Source organism: Pinus tabuliformis, chromosome 5_2, assembly GCF_031772625.1.
Source record: "Pinus tabuliformis cultivar Carrire ecotype Pingquan chromosome 5_2, CPIR1, whole genome shotgun sequence".
Classification (NCBI taxonomy): Eukaryota; Viridiplantae; Streptophyta; class Pinopsida; order Pinales; family Pinaceae; genus Pinus; species Pinus tabuliformis.
Genome location: NC_142306.1, coordinates 578,652,195 through 578,667,615, shown reverse-complemented (window position 1 = coordinate 578,667,615; position 15,421 = coordinate 578,652,195). Strand labels below are relative to the sequence as shown.

The following is a 15,421-nucleotide window of genomic DNA, read 5'->3' as shown; positions in this document are numbered from 1 at the left end:
TAGAAGCAAATCTGTTGGCCAAAAGAGTGAGGATGAAATCCAAAAAGAAGGTGACTATAAAGGAAGAAGCATCTACCTCAGATGTTAAGATAGATACTTTTCTCCGGAAAATTGAGAAGATGTTTTATCGGCTTACTGTCGTAGATAAACCTGAAACACCAATCAAGAATCCAAACTTCAGAGGATAGCAACAGCCCCAATTTAGAATTAAACAAAGGGAGCAAAAAGCACAAGATCAAACAGCACAACAACAGCAGGTCAGAATTCCTTTGCAGCAGAACTATGTGCACGGAATGGAAGAGGAAGATGATGATGATCTGGTGGCTAAGGCAAACCATTTCTTCACTTCCGATGCTTTGCCCATTTTTCTGACGGAAGATGAAGAATATTCGGAGGTTCCAGATACCCAAAGGGATGAAGATTACATACTAGCAAATGAGGCAGTTTTGGAGGACGATTCGGATGATTATTAGCAAGGGTATATGAACGCTTTGACAGCACAACAGAAGTAATATTCATTGAGAAGCAGAGATGTACCAGTTAGTCCAATTCAAAAAAGAAAGGAAGCACAATCCAAAAATGACTCCACAAACATTCAGAAGAAAGGGAAAGAGCCTGCCGATCCGACTTCCAGTAAAGGACCATCAGCAAATAGCATTGCAAATGAGAAGAACAATCAGCAAAGTGTATCAAAAGAAATAGCAGAAGAGAAAGCAAGGCATGATGCAGACATGAAGGAGCGGCTAAAATAGAAGAAATTGAGGCAGCAACAGATTTCTTTTTAGAATTAAATAAGGTTGGAGAGGGCTCATATGGGTCTGTCTACAAGTGTACATTGGATAATAGCCTAGTGGCTATCAAGGCTCTTCACCCAGATGCAACCCAAGGGTGGAAACAATTTCAACAAGAGGTTGAACAAGACTTGCAGGAAAAATTAAGTGAAATGGAAGATCTTTTGGCTCATTCAAGAAAGGAAACCAAAGAGCTAGAAGCATTATCTGTTATGGAGATGAAAAAGTTGAAGCTGAAAGATTCTAACTATTAGAAGTTCTTGTGTGTCCATTGTCAAACACTACAGGAGGTGAAGGTTGTCTCTCAACTGGCCAAAGAAGAAGTAATAGAAGTGCAAAAGAACTGGAAAATGGAAATTAAAATGTTGGGTATGCTATGTACTGCCATATGTAGAACCAACTCACCAGATTATCAATTGTTGCTTCAAACTATCACAAGGTTCTTGCAGAGAATCGAAAATTGTGCAATGAAGTTCAATACTTGAAAGGAAATATTAGGGTGTACTGCAGAGTGAAGCCTTTTCTCCCAGGCCAGTCTGGAAACCAAACTACTATAGATTACATTGATAAAAATCGAGAGTGGTTAATTGTTAATCCCAACAAACAAGGGAAAGAAGCCCAAAGAATGTTTACCTTCAACAAAGTCTTTGGTCCTTTTTCATCTCAAGAGCAAGTGTTTTTGACACACATCCGCTAATATGGTGTGTTCTAGATGGCTACAATGTTTGCATCTTTGCATATGGTCAAACTGGTTCCGGAAAGAATTTTACAATGACTGGTCCAAATTCATCATCAGAGGACAACTAGGAAGTACCCAGAAACTAAAGCAGATAGAAGTCATATAGATAGAGATATCCATCTACATAGTGTAGGAGATTCTGGGGAACCCGAAGGCAAAGGAGAGGTGAAGATGTTGTTCACCCCTTGAAAGTATCATTGGAGGACCTTTACAATGGGATATCAAAGAAGTTGTCACCATCTCGAAATGTTTTGTGCTCTAAATGCAAGGGGAAAGGGTCAAAGTCTGGTGCTTCAATGAAATGTAGTGGGTGCCAAGGGTCTGGCATGAAGGTCTCTATTAGACATCTTGGACCTTTGATGATCCAACAAATGCAGCATGTCTGCAGTGATTGTAGGGGAACAGGTGAGACTATAAATGAAAAAGACAGATGCCCACAATGCAAGAGTGAAAAAGTCTTACCCGATAAGAAAATGCTCGAGGTCACAGTTGAGAAGGGAATGCAAAATGGTCAGAGGATCACTTTCCAAGGGGAAGCAGATGAAGCACCTGACACAGTTACTGGTGACATTGTATTTGTAGTTCAACAAAAGGAGCATCCCAAATTCAAGAGAAAGGGAGACGATCTTTTCGTTGAGCATACTTTATCATTGACAGAGGCATTGTGTGGGTTTCAGTTTATATTGACCCATCTGGATGGTCGGCAACTGCTTATTAAATCTAGTCCCAGTGAAGTTGTTAAGCCAGGTCAGTTCAAGGCTATTAATGATGAAGGAATGCCTGTTTACCAGTGGCCATTCATGAAGGGTAATCTATACATTCATTTCTCTGTAGAGTTCCCAGATTCTTTAACTCCTGAACAGTGCAAGGATCTGGAAGCAGTTTTGCCTCCTTGAACTGCAAGCCAGCTAACAGACATGGAGTTAGATGAGTGTGAGGAAACAACATTCCATGATGTAAACTTGGAAGAAGAAAGGAGGAAAGTTTAATTAGAAATGTAAGCAATAAATGGACCTCTACCTTTCTAAGAACGAAAGCGAAATCTTCAAAGTTTGTTTCGAGGTCTCATAAGGCTGGCCTGCAATTTTCGGTTGGAAGGATTGCTCATTTCCTAAAGTTGGGCAAGTATGCAGAGCATGTTGGTGCAGGGGCTCCTATTTATATAGTTGCGGTTTTAGAGTATCTAGCAGCAAAGGCACTTGAGTTAGCCGGAAATGCAGCAAGGGATAACAAAAAGAACAGGATTGTACCTCAACACATTCAGCTAGCTGTCAGAAACGACGAGGAGCTCAACAAATTGCTAGGTGTTGTAACAATTGCCAATGGTGGTGTATTGCTGAATATTCACGGTGTTTTACTACCCAAAAAGGTTGGAAAGGGAAAGGGAGACGAGATTGGCAGCGCCCCTGCATCCACAACACAAAAATCAAGCCAAGCCAACTGAAGGAGGTGGCGTTGCGCGTAGCCCTTTGGCGCTGCGCATAGGGCCATACTAAAAAACAAAGTTCTGTAGGTGCCTACAACGCGTCCATCAATGTCTCGAGTGGTAGAAATGTTGATTGGTGGTGTTGAGTTACTATGGAGGATGTGTTGCACCAAGGATATTCTTTATGGGGTTTGTTGGGGTCATCTGGTTTGGAAATATTCGCATTGGTGGCCTTTCTGGCATTTTCAAATCACACAATTATTATTCAGGGCATTATGAAAGGGCACCTTACCATGAGAGCGATATCAGGTCTATATATCATGTGCGTGAATATGATGTTCAGAAGCTTATGCAAATTGAGGAGTCTCTAGATATATTTATTTCACACGATTGGCCTCGTGGTATAACTGACTTTGGAAATTCAGAGCAGTTACTTCGTCACAAGCCATTTTTGAAAATGAGATAAAAAACAAGACTTTGGGGAGTCAGCCTGCTGAAGAAATTTTGAAAAAGCTGAAGCCTTCATATTGGTTCTCTGCACATTTTCACACTAAATTTGCAGCGGTTGTTCAACATGGGGAGAATGGACCTATCACAAAATTTCTTGCATTGGATAAGTGTCTTCCTGGCCACAATTTTCTCCAGGTTATTGAAATAGAATCTGATGCAGGGCCACATGAGATCCATTATGATGAAGAATGGCTTGCAATAACACAAGCATACAATCCTTATTTTCCTTTAAGCCAAAAATCTGTACAGTTGATAGCAGAACGACCAGACCTGGGATTCCATCGCCAGTGTGTGAGAAAGCATATGAAAGAAATCAACATGAAACCTTTTGATTTTACAATGACAGTCCCACCTTATGATCCCACCCAAGGAAAGGTAGCCAATCCAGCATCTCTTGGTCATGTTCATAACCCACAAATAGCTACTAGAGTTGCATTACCTTCTGGATTCTGCACCTGAGCATGCTACACCAAATAGAAGCCTGATGTCTTTAATGATACAAGTCAAGGATGAAAATGAAATTGTACCGGATGATGCTTATGGAGGTTTTTGAGCTTATCATATGATTAAAGAAGATGGCATAATATTTTCCAGCTAGGAGTTGATTCCCAGTATCTCCAGCATTTGATGGGAATCATATTCAAAATCCAACATTTCTAGATTTCCAAAGGCATCTAGTGAAAAAAGTGGAAACAGTTTGTCAAATGGTTACAAAATCAGCAAGAAGATCTTCAGTTCCATTTTCTGGGGGAACAAGAACAGCAGGCTGATCAACTAACTCCTAAATTCGTGCAGGCAGGTGCAAGGTGGCAGTCAAAGGGTAGATTTTGTGGAAATTCCACCCTTAAAGGAAGCAGATCTTGACCAAAATTCATTGATTTTGGTTTTCAAAACAACCCTATTTTCCATAGTTCACAAGAGTTTATAATATTGTTTAGTTTATAATAGAGTTTTATGATAGGATTTTATTTTTTATTTTTTATTTCCTATGTTGAGGAAATAAAAATAGAATTGTAACATAGTATGTATAGGATTATTTTTAAAAGATAGAGGTTCGATTTTGGCAGCAGAGAGATTGCTTGGCACTGTGTAAAATTTCATGAATATCATTTTAATAAAGCAGTTTTCTACCCATTGGACCTGGGATTGATCACAGTGTTGATGTTTAGTATGTTTTTCCTATAATTCACTTACATATTTATTTTTTTCTACCTTGTTACAGCATTGTCTAAGAGATATGTTAGGAATTCATCTGTAACGTTGCTCCTTTCATGATGATTTTGCTGTTAGATGTAATGGTTGTCTTTGCAGAATTCATCCTTTGCTAGATGCTCTGTTGAGCAACCTCGTGTTTCTCGTTCGTCTAAAGCTGCTACTGCAGATCCATCCCATGTTTGATGCCTGTAGGGTAATGGGCTTTCTCCTCGATTCTTCTCACATTTGCAATCTTCTATCTGGCTGAACATGGCACTTACTTTGCCCCATGTCTGCCGGCAGAAATTGGCATCGACTCCATAGCCCAATTGTCCTTTCTCTTGTTGTTTCGACCCAAAACCTTTTAAACAAATTCCCATACTCCATAGCTAGCCTAAAATTTCATTCATTGCAGCCACATCTTGTTGGCAAAGAGAGAGCCCTCTCTGGTTTGGTAGGGCTAGAAGCTAGATAAAAAGCTTGGTCTGTGGTTACCTCGAAATTGCCTCTTCTCAGCCTTGAGGTTCATTTTGAGTGCTAACAGAAGGGAGCATCATCATTCTCAAAGATAGATCTGTGATCAAGATATCATCAAGTACACATCAAAGAAGAGGACATATACAAGACTTCCTTAAGGACTAGGTATGAGAATTATGAGTTTGTTGTGGTTCCTTTTGGTTTAACTAATTCCCCAACTACATATATGTGTTTGATGAATACTATGTCGTGTCCTTATATGGACAAGTTTGTTCTTGTATTCAATGATGACATCTTGATATATTCTAAGAATGAAGAATAACATGTCGAGAATTTAGCAGCAGTGTTGAGATTGCTAAGAGAGCATCAATTGTATGCCAAGCTTAGCAAGTGCAGTTTCTTTCAGACATAGGTGGATTACTTGGGACATGTTGTCTCCAAGGAAGGCATAGAAGTAGATCTAGAAAAGATAAGGGCCATCATGGAGTGGGAAAATCCTAAGAATGGGGAGAAAGTCAGGTCATTTATGGGATTAGCAGGTTACTATAGGAGGTTCATTAGGAACTTCTCACACATTTAAAATCTTATTACATCTTTGCAGAGGAAAGGTAAGAAGTTCGAATGGACAAAAAAAATTACAACTAGTTTTGAGCAGCTGAAGCAACTATTGACCAATGCTCTAGTTTTTAAGTTTGTAGATCTGGATAAAGAGTTTGTGATTTTTACAATTGCTTGTAAAAGAGGACTTGGTGGAGTCCTTATGCAGGAGGGATGGGTGGTATGCTATGAGTCCAGGAAACTGAATGAGCACAAGAAGAACTATGTGACTCGTGTTCTTGAGTTGGCAGTTATTATTCATGCCTTGAAGATTTGGAGGCATTAGCTTCTTGGAAGGATATTTGTACTAATGAGAGATCACAGTGGGTTGAGATATTTGTTTGACCAACCGAATCTGCAAGCTAGATGGTTGGCCACCCTTAGTGATTTTGACTTCAAGATTAGATATATTAAAGCAAAGGAGAAGCATGTCACGGATTCTCTTAGCAGGAGAGTACAGGTGAATCATATAAAAACTATGAGCTTTTATGTGACAGAATTACAAGATCAGATCTTACAGGAAGGACAACAGGATGACAGGTATATGGAGCTAAAGCACACGTTACAACAGAGTACAAGTATAGGTACAGGTAGTGGTACAAGTACAGGTAGTTGTATAGGTACAGGTAAAGGTGCAAGTTCAGGTGTAGGTGTAGGTGCAGGTGCAGGTGATCAAGCTGCATATTATTGTCTCACGACAGATGGTTTGGTGATATTTAGGGATAGGATCTATGTGTCGAATGACAGTAAGCTCAAGAATATTATCTTGAGATATTTCACGTCAAACCATACTCAGGTCACCTAGGATATCATAATACGTTAACAGTGGTGAAGAAGTTCTACTATTGGCCGAATCTGAAGAAGGAAGTGGTAGAGTTCGTGGTGAAATGTTTAAATTTTTAGTAGGTTAAGGCAGAATGTAAGCATCTAGATGGTCTACTACAATCTATTCCGATTCCAGAATGGAAATGGGAGGTTATTTCCATGGATTTCATTATATGTCTTCCGAGGATAGTGAGACAGCATGATTCTATCATGGTTGTGGTCGAAAGGTTGAGTAAGGTGGCTCACTTCATTCCAGTGAAGACTACATATTAAGCTACTGAGGTGGCAGAATTTTTTATCAGTGAGATTGTAATATTGCATGGTGTTTCGAAGAATATTGTGTCGGACAGGGATGCCAAATTCACTTCTAATATTCGGATGGATTTGTTTGACGTTTGGGGATAGAGTTCACCTTCAATACAACCTATCATCCACATAAAAATGGACAGAAAAAGAGGGTCAATAGGATCCTAGAGGATATGATAAGGATGTATGTGATGCACCAACAAAGGAGATGGGAGTAGTACCTTCCATTGGTTGATTTTTCATACAAAAATGGTTATCAAGAGTCATTGAGGATGAGTCCTTTCGAGGAATTGTATGGGCGGAGTTGTAACACTCCCATCAACTGGAGTGATCTAGTTAACAGGCTATTTATTGGACCAGATATGTTGGTATATTTCGAACAAGGAATGAAAGTTATAAACAAGAATCTAAAGGCAGCACAGGACAGGCAGAAGAGTTATGCAAACCAACATATGGAATTTAAGGAGTTTTAGGTTTGGGAGCATGTGTATTTTCACATCAAGCCCAAGAGGAGCTCCTTCAGGGTTGGATCATGTGCCATGCTGGCACCACAGTATTGCGGGCCTTTTAATATCCTTGAGAGGATTGGACTGGTGGTCTATTGACTTGAACTGCCTCCAACAGTGAAATTCCATGGCTTTTTCCATGTTTCGTTGCTTAAAAGGTATATAAAAGATGTTGATCATGTTATGAATTGGTTTGTATTGTTGGTGGAGCAAGAAGGAGAATTTCAGCGGAAACCTCAATGCATATTGCAGCGGAAGTAGCTCATGCTCTAGAACAAAGCAATTGAGAAAGTTAAAGTGCAATGGAATCACTTTGGGCCCGAAGAAGCTACTTGGGAGATGGCGGATCAGATGCGGGATATGTATCCTTCATTGTTTTCCGATTGAGGCAAAGCAATTTTGGTACTTGTACATGTTTATTTATGATTTCTATTGTAATTATCGCTATGAGCTAAGTTATAAAGCTCCAATAAGTGGTATGGTTGTTATATTGTCATGTTGTCATGATGATTTTTTCTTTTAAGAAGGTTATTCATTCTAAATACTGCAATGAGCTAAGTTATAAAGCTCTATGGGAAGTATGTTTTCTTCTCAGCAATTTTGCTGGATCTAGGTGTGGTTTAACACTCAGGATATTGTTCCTCTAAAGGGGAGGGGTCCGTAACAGCCCCGAGTTAAAAGTTCATGTAATAAAGTTAATAAAGGTAAAATAAGACCACGGTTAAGGGACACTTATTCCAAGATGAATGTTGGGCAAATATATCCTAGTGGGCATCACTTGATGTGTTTATGGATAAAGGGAAATTCGAAAAGGCAATGGCTAAGGCATTAAAAAGGAAAAAAGGTTTTTTGGAATTTTATTTTTGAAAATAAAGGAAAATGAGAGAAAAGGGAGGTGAAAGGTCGTAGGTTGCATGTAAGGAGGAAATTGAAGGAAAGTAATGGAAAATTGAATAAATTAGAGGCACAAATGATAAAAAGACCTCAGAGCATCAGTTTGGGGCCTTTTTTTAGTTCATTTTCAGAATTAGTCTCAGAGAGGAGAAGAAGACCGACCAAGAAAAGGAAGGAGAACAAGCAAAGAAAGGACAAGGAAAGAAAAGATGAAGCAAGGAAAGGTTGGCTCAAGCAACTTCAACGAGAATAATTGTAGGTAACAGATTGCATGTATGATTTCCTAGCTAGTTTTGACATGCATGGTATGTGCATGTTGGTATTTTGTTCTGTTGATGTCGGTGGCATCATTTTTCCGAGTTTTGACAGTGGTTTTCAACCTTTCCTTTCCATTTCCGGATGGCCATGGCGCGATGGGATCATTCTTGATTTTGAGCTTTGGAATTGCCAGGTGGTTTAGGAATCCAGGGCAGAGGTGGTCTCAAGAAAATTCCCAAAGGCCTAGGAATCCCTTGATCAATAATGGTGAGATACATGGTAAATATTGAGGGTGGAGATGGGAAAATTCCTCAAGTATGGTGAAGGAATCCATAGGAATTCCAAGCTTGGTTTGGTTTTGTGATCTCGAGACCGGTTTAGATGAGATCACGGTATGGTAAGTGTGGAGGTGGTTCAGCCTCTGGATTCCCTTGGTTGTTTTTGGATTGGTTTATCCATGAGATCCCACATTCATGCTTGGAATATTGCACGGGGCTGACTGGCTTAAAGAAATATTTGGTTCATCCATGTCTGTGGTCAGGTGGCACATGGAAGTCAAGAACCTAGTTGGCTCTTGCTTATGTTTAATGAAAGCTAAGTTCTCATGCTTTTGATTGGTAAATGTACTCGTTATTATGTGACTTTAATGGATGTTCTCTTATTGTTATTGATATGGTTATATGTTGGTTATAAGCATAGGTATGTGAAATTTCTCAGTCATGGCTCTTTTCATGTTTCTAATTATAACTGAAAGAATAATGGATGCAAGATCTGACTAATCTTAAGACAACTGATGTGAGAAGGTGGTGACCCTTCTTGTTAATTCTTAGATGAGTTTTTAGTCCCTTATATTCAGAATTGCATTCATGACCTTTATGTTGCATATCTACCAAGTGTTTGATGGAATGTCAGTGTTGCTTAGGGATGGTCAGGTATAGTCCTGGTGTTGGTTTTTGGCTTACAAGCAGTGTCCTTATGTATTTTATGAATTTTGTACGTCACATGTATTTTTGGGTAGAGGCTTACTCCCAACCTTGGACCTTAGATTCCACAATCGTTGGCATAACACTGGCAAGAAAATTCCACAGTCGCACTCATACAAGCTCATGGGAGGAACTGGGACCTGCAGTTGCATGGATGCCTTGGCAAGGGACTGACTTAGGGTGAAACTAAGGGAAAATATGAGTTGTCTTAGGGGATGAACTCATAGAGGGGTTGGAATACTCCCAGAGGGTCTTTGGTACCTGAGGGAAGCTAGTAAAGTCTTATGTTGACTCCATTTCCTTAAGGTCATCTAGGAGGTTGAGTATTGTCATACTAGCCCCTCATCTCATGTTTACCCCGGATAAGCTGGTGAAAGTGGGTTGATATGAGGGGAGGTGTCGTTACAAATTTCATTATTTCATTGATGCACTATATATCAAAATCTAGAATAGTTCATGTTAATGCTTTTTCCAATGCCATTTTGGGACCAAAGGAAACATAAGCAATAAAATAGGTTAGAAGTTTGACTCAAGGAATAACTAGGTTTTCCTTTGTTAAATTTTTGTTGGGAATTTCACATACATTGAATGTTAGGTTTATGGATGCTATTATTGTTTCTATCAATGTGGTGTCTTAGGTTCAACATATGCTTTATGACAATACTTCTTAGTATGTCTTTGTGATAATACTTCTTAGTATTAGCCTTTGGAATTGGTGTATCATATATAGGAAACTACCCAGATCAAAGAAAATTTAGTTCTTTGATTCTTAAGGTTCTTATATTGTACAAGTAGCTAACATCAATCAATTCTATTAGCATTTATTAATTTTAAACAAGTGAAATTTTATAAAAGAATATGTTCTACTATTTATGCTAATTTGCCAAGCCAAAGAAAATCTTCAAGTAAATGGCAGTCGGGCCATATTCCAGATGGGACTCCTACACCAAATGGTGTGAAGTTTAATTGGGACTTCATATTGGGGAGATCCCTTGTATGTTGGTGGGATCCAGCACCATCAACACCCTCTTAATCTTAAATTTTAGTAATAGTGGTTTTGTCAATAAATTTCTCATGGTTTAACTAATCTGCCAATTTTCTGACCATCTTCTAAAGTTTGCCAACATTTACAATTTCTTGAATCAAATCCATGGACACTATCTCTCTAGTCTATCTATGTCTTTCCACTTTGTCGAACACATGTATTTGGTTAAAATTAAAAGTGAATTTTGGAAGTATCATACTCTTGAGTTTTAATTTTATATTAAAGATTAACTAATTTTGGCTAAGGGACTACAAATTATCAAATTCACATTTTTCATGATTTAACCAATTAATAATCTTGGCACTACTCAACCCTTAACAAGATTCTAAGTGTAACGATACTTCTTAAACTATTGAGATTACTTTTTCACTTTGGTTATCTCATAAAATACATATGAATCATATTTTGTTGTTATTCCTTCAAATTTAACCTCAAATGTTACAAGCTGATAAGCAATTTTTTTAAACAATTTCAAGAAAATATGTTGTTGGAGCACAACTTATCATCACCAGAAGATGCATGGGGCTTGGCTTCTTAAAAAAATTTATTGTCTAGGAATAGGGCCATTGAATCAAGTTTTCTAGTAAAGTGGTCCAAAATAACTATGATCAAAATCTTGGGATGTTGGGGCCATAAAAATATTCACATATTTCTCAAGATTTAGGAACAAAGAGACTTTCGAGGATTATCCATAACACAATCCTTTCGAGCAAACTCATTAAGACTAAATCGTTGAAAGAGAACTCCATTGAAGATTGGTATCAAGTTCCAAAGAGACATTCAAAGTATGATCAATGATGTGGAAAGAATTAGTGGCCTCCTTTTTACTTGTTGAAAAGTAGATTATTTGGAAAATTGGTAATACAATAGGACTTCACCTTGTTTACCAATATATCACCACGTTCATTCATTAAGGGGGTTTTTAAATTGTGAAAAATAGATTCAATATACTGTAGCAATTCAGGTGGGGGAATGCAGGGTAGGGAGTAATCATAGGTACGGGGTGTATAAAAAAGGGTATCCGGTAAAAATAAGGGATACCTAATAAAAAAAATATGAGTTATTTTATTAGAAACATGTATTTGGAGGGGTTGAACAAAATGATTTTGAGATATTTTTATCAATATCTAGTGAGAATAGGGGTATTATTTAATATCCAATGAACATAGGTGTTATGATATAGGTACACTAAGTGGAGACCCTATGTAGTACTGACAAGAAAGTATGGATAGGTGAAGACCCTTGATTGGGGTCCAGGGAAGCTTTTTGCCTTTCCAAGGGGCTTGTTAGTTTACTTTAGAAATCTAGAATTTTATTCTTGGTAGATGCTAAGGCTCATAGTCCTCAAGACTAGGATAGAACATTTGTAAATTTGAACATGACATTGGCTTGTTTAGTTAGACTACTAGTGAATGCCATAATTTCATGGGAAATTGGTGTTCCATATATATAAAGATAATGAAAAATGAGGAAGACACCTTGTCTTGATCCAATAGTGTAGTATCAAGAAATTTTATAGCTAATCTTGGTTATAGTTGTTTCGCTAACCCCATTCAAATGAAGATAATTCTTGGTGGTGGGATAATTTATTGAAACTCGGGGGGGCATTCTAAATGAAAAATTGTGTTATGATTGGCTTTAAATAATAAATATTGACTTGGGAAAATGTGGTTAAGAGAGGATGGATTGGTCCAAATATGTGTTCTTTAAGTAGAATTTAAGCTAAATATTCTTGACCTATTTGTTTCTTATCAATTTGAAATTTAGGTTTGGCCTCTCATGAAGTAAACCTTTTCTCCAAAGGTTAATTAGAATAAGGGATCCTTGGAAGATTGTATGAATGGTTGGCTACAAAACTCTTCTATAAGGCACTTTGGTTTTTTACCATGCATCATGGTATATATTATATGGACAATTTGAAACACTCATATCTTCAAAGAAATGGAAATCCCAGTGGTGATAACAACAATTCTCACTTAGAAGCTAACCAAAGAATATTGTATGGTCATTGAGTAAAAGAAAACTAGATATCTAACTATTCCCATGCTTGACTACAATATCCCTTGGGGACTTTTTGACGAATCTAGATAGGGAGCCCCTCTAAAGTGTGCAGTTAGAGTTGTATTATTTTTGAATTAGAGATCTTATTTCCATATATGTTATGCACCTAACACAGGTTCTAATATTATAACATATTTGTAGTCTTGTCAGGACTCTCCTTCTCTTTTCCTTAAAAAATAGATCTTTAAATTTATATTTTAAGTGATTCCAAGGTACTTATCAACTGGATGTGCAAACGTATTATTGTCACCTTCTGAAAGCAAAGTTTCAGTTGTACAAAGAGTACCCAAGAACAGATAAGCTTGCAGCCATCTTCCAAGCTGCAAAATCTCTCAAAGCCAAATTAGACCCTCTCCAATGGATAGTGCTCGGAATAATCTTTTCAACGGTAGGTGAAGTCCAAGAATGGACTCCTGAATCAAAAGTTAGAGCAGATTGAAGATACACTTTCAAATCCATAAAACAAAGAGGAAAATACCAAGGGGAGGCTAATCGCAATCGCAGTTTCTTGAGAGAAGTGGTGGGGAAGGATAGAGAAACTTGTGATCAGCGATAGCTGATATCGGCGATCGCAAACTTCAGAGGCCCATGGTCATCGCAATTGCATGTCACACTCAGGCAGCATGACATATCGACGATCAACGGGTCCAAGGCAAGGCAGATCAGTGATCGGAGGGACCCAAGCACAGTCTATCGGCTTATCGGCAATCAACGGTCTCGCATATCAGACTTCCTACATAACAAAGGTCCGAGAGAGATATCGTAAATCGATGGTCAAGGGTCAACGTACAATCGTCAATCAGTGGAGCCCACGCATATCGCAATCGGCTGTCGGCATTTGCAATGGATCACCCTTAAATGAATTGCACAAGAAATACACCAATAATGTTGAATAGCCAAAATTTGGGCCTATAGTGTTAAAGTGCCAAGAGGGGCCGAAAACCATCTAACAAAGGATTGTAGCAAAAAACCAAGGCCAGGTAGGCCCTTTTCTCTCTCCTCCAAGGGGCCATGTGGCAGAACACCATTGGTTCCTATGAATCCACATGGCAGCCGATGTCATCATGATGTGGTAGTATGGAGGACACATGGCATGATGATCTGGCATTTTCAGGGTCCTAAGGGTGCATTTCCAGGTGACACATGTGTTGGTGTCCAGGTATGAACAATTTATCCACCCCTTTTCCTACATTAATGTATCAATCCGGGTGTGTATTCTTTGCAAAGAAACACGCAAGGTATATGCAGGGGCAAGGTTACAATCTATCATCGGCCAAGGGTTCGTGATTACCAAATCAAAGCATTGTTGAAATAGAAATAGAAACTCAACTACAGAACTTAAAAAGGTATTCACAATTATCTAAAGAATCCGCAACAGGAATCAAGAAATAAACACAGCAATAAACAATACACACATAACAAGGAAATACGCAGCACCTCATCAGAAGAGTGGGCCCAGCTCTCTAATCAGGGCTGCTTTACTCACAACAAAAGATAGATCATCAAAAAGGTTTGTATTTTATTAATCTGAACAATGTTGTTACAATACGATGCAGGGTCTGACTAGTTCTGATACAAGAACGACCCGTCTTTTATATAGTACAAAGGGGAATAAAATCTCTCCCCAAAACCTGGCAACTATATGCCCAAATATATACATCAGTTCAACCACAACACTAGTGCTGAGAGAGAAAGAACAGGAATGATCCAAAACGGGCTAAGAATAGCTGCAAATCAGTTATGTTATTTCGTCGTGGTCGATCAGCTGCTATGGATCACGGAACTGTTGCAATATGTCGTGAGGTCAACACCTGCGATCCATAATCTGCGGTCATAACATATTTTAGTGGTTCGCATAGGTAAAACCCTCATGACTCTACCTCATTAATTAAATATCCAAAGAGACTATAAAGGGGAATTACCTCATAGTTTTGCATAGTAAATGTATGCGAATGAATACAAAAAGGGATGAAAAGAGGAGTGGAAATGCAGGGAAAAGATAGGCCAATTTAGTACCCAACATCTCCCCCCAAACAGCCTTCTGCACGCCCTCGTGTAGATCGTCGTCTTCACAGGTCTGGGTTGGATAAGTTGTGTGCTTCATGAAGCCAGGCAAGATCGTATTCCTCGGCCATCTTTGTTCCTGGGACCTTAAACCCCTCCGAAAGAAGAACTTCCTTCCATTAATCATTTGGTACATTATAGGCTACGGTGTAGTGCTCTGTTGGCAACCAAAGGATAGGGTACTGAAATCGAATTCTCATCCATTGGACCCCACATGTTTGGATGCATGCCACATATCTTGGCACCATGTTGAGTGCCCGTGCAAAATTTGGTGCTCCAAATGGTTCTCTGTTCCAGACAGATGTGGGTGACATCATCCACCTTTTTTGACAACTATCCAGGGCCTCAGCTTGAAACGTGACCAATTTTTTGACACACAGATCAATGCACCACTTTTGTGTCCTCAGCATCTATTCCTTATTTCCCATAATTTCTAAAAATGTAGTGTGCTTATTATACATAGTCACTAATCTCTCGGGCTCTCCTCTTACCATAAAAGGCTTCGTGGCCTGATTAGACTCGAACATGTCAGAAGCCTTCTACTAGCTTATCTCATTGAAAGTGTAAGAGGTGAGGGCCCTTAAATGAATGTCCCCCACATATGGAACCGCATTAAATTCTCTCTCAACATGTAGGAGATACCTGTGCATGTAAAGCTCACACATCAAATGCTAAGTTGGCACATCGTGGGCTCTCATTATCTGGAGGAACTGTACACCATCCTCAATCTCGTGAATAATTTCTT

General features: G+C 38.8%; 2 pseudogenes; both read left to right on the top strand.

The window, feature by feature from the left end:
• The first annotated feature begins 1,677 nt into the window (after positions 1–1,677).
• Positions 1,678–2,447, top strand: LOC149160303 (dnaJ protein homolog pseudogene; annotated as a pseudogene).
• On the top strand, positions 2,448–4,019 carry LOC149160302 (lariat debranching enzyme pseudogene; annotated as a pseudogene).
• Positions 4,020–15,421: the final 11,402 nt, after the last annotated feature.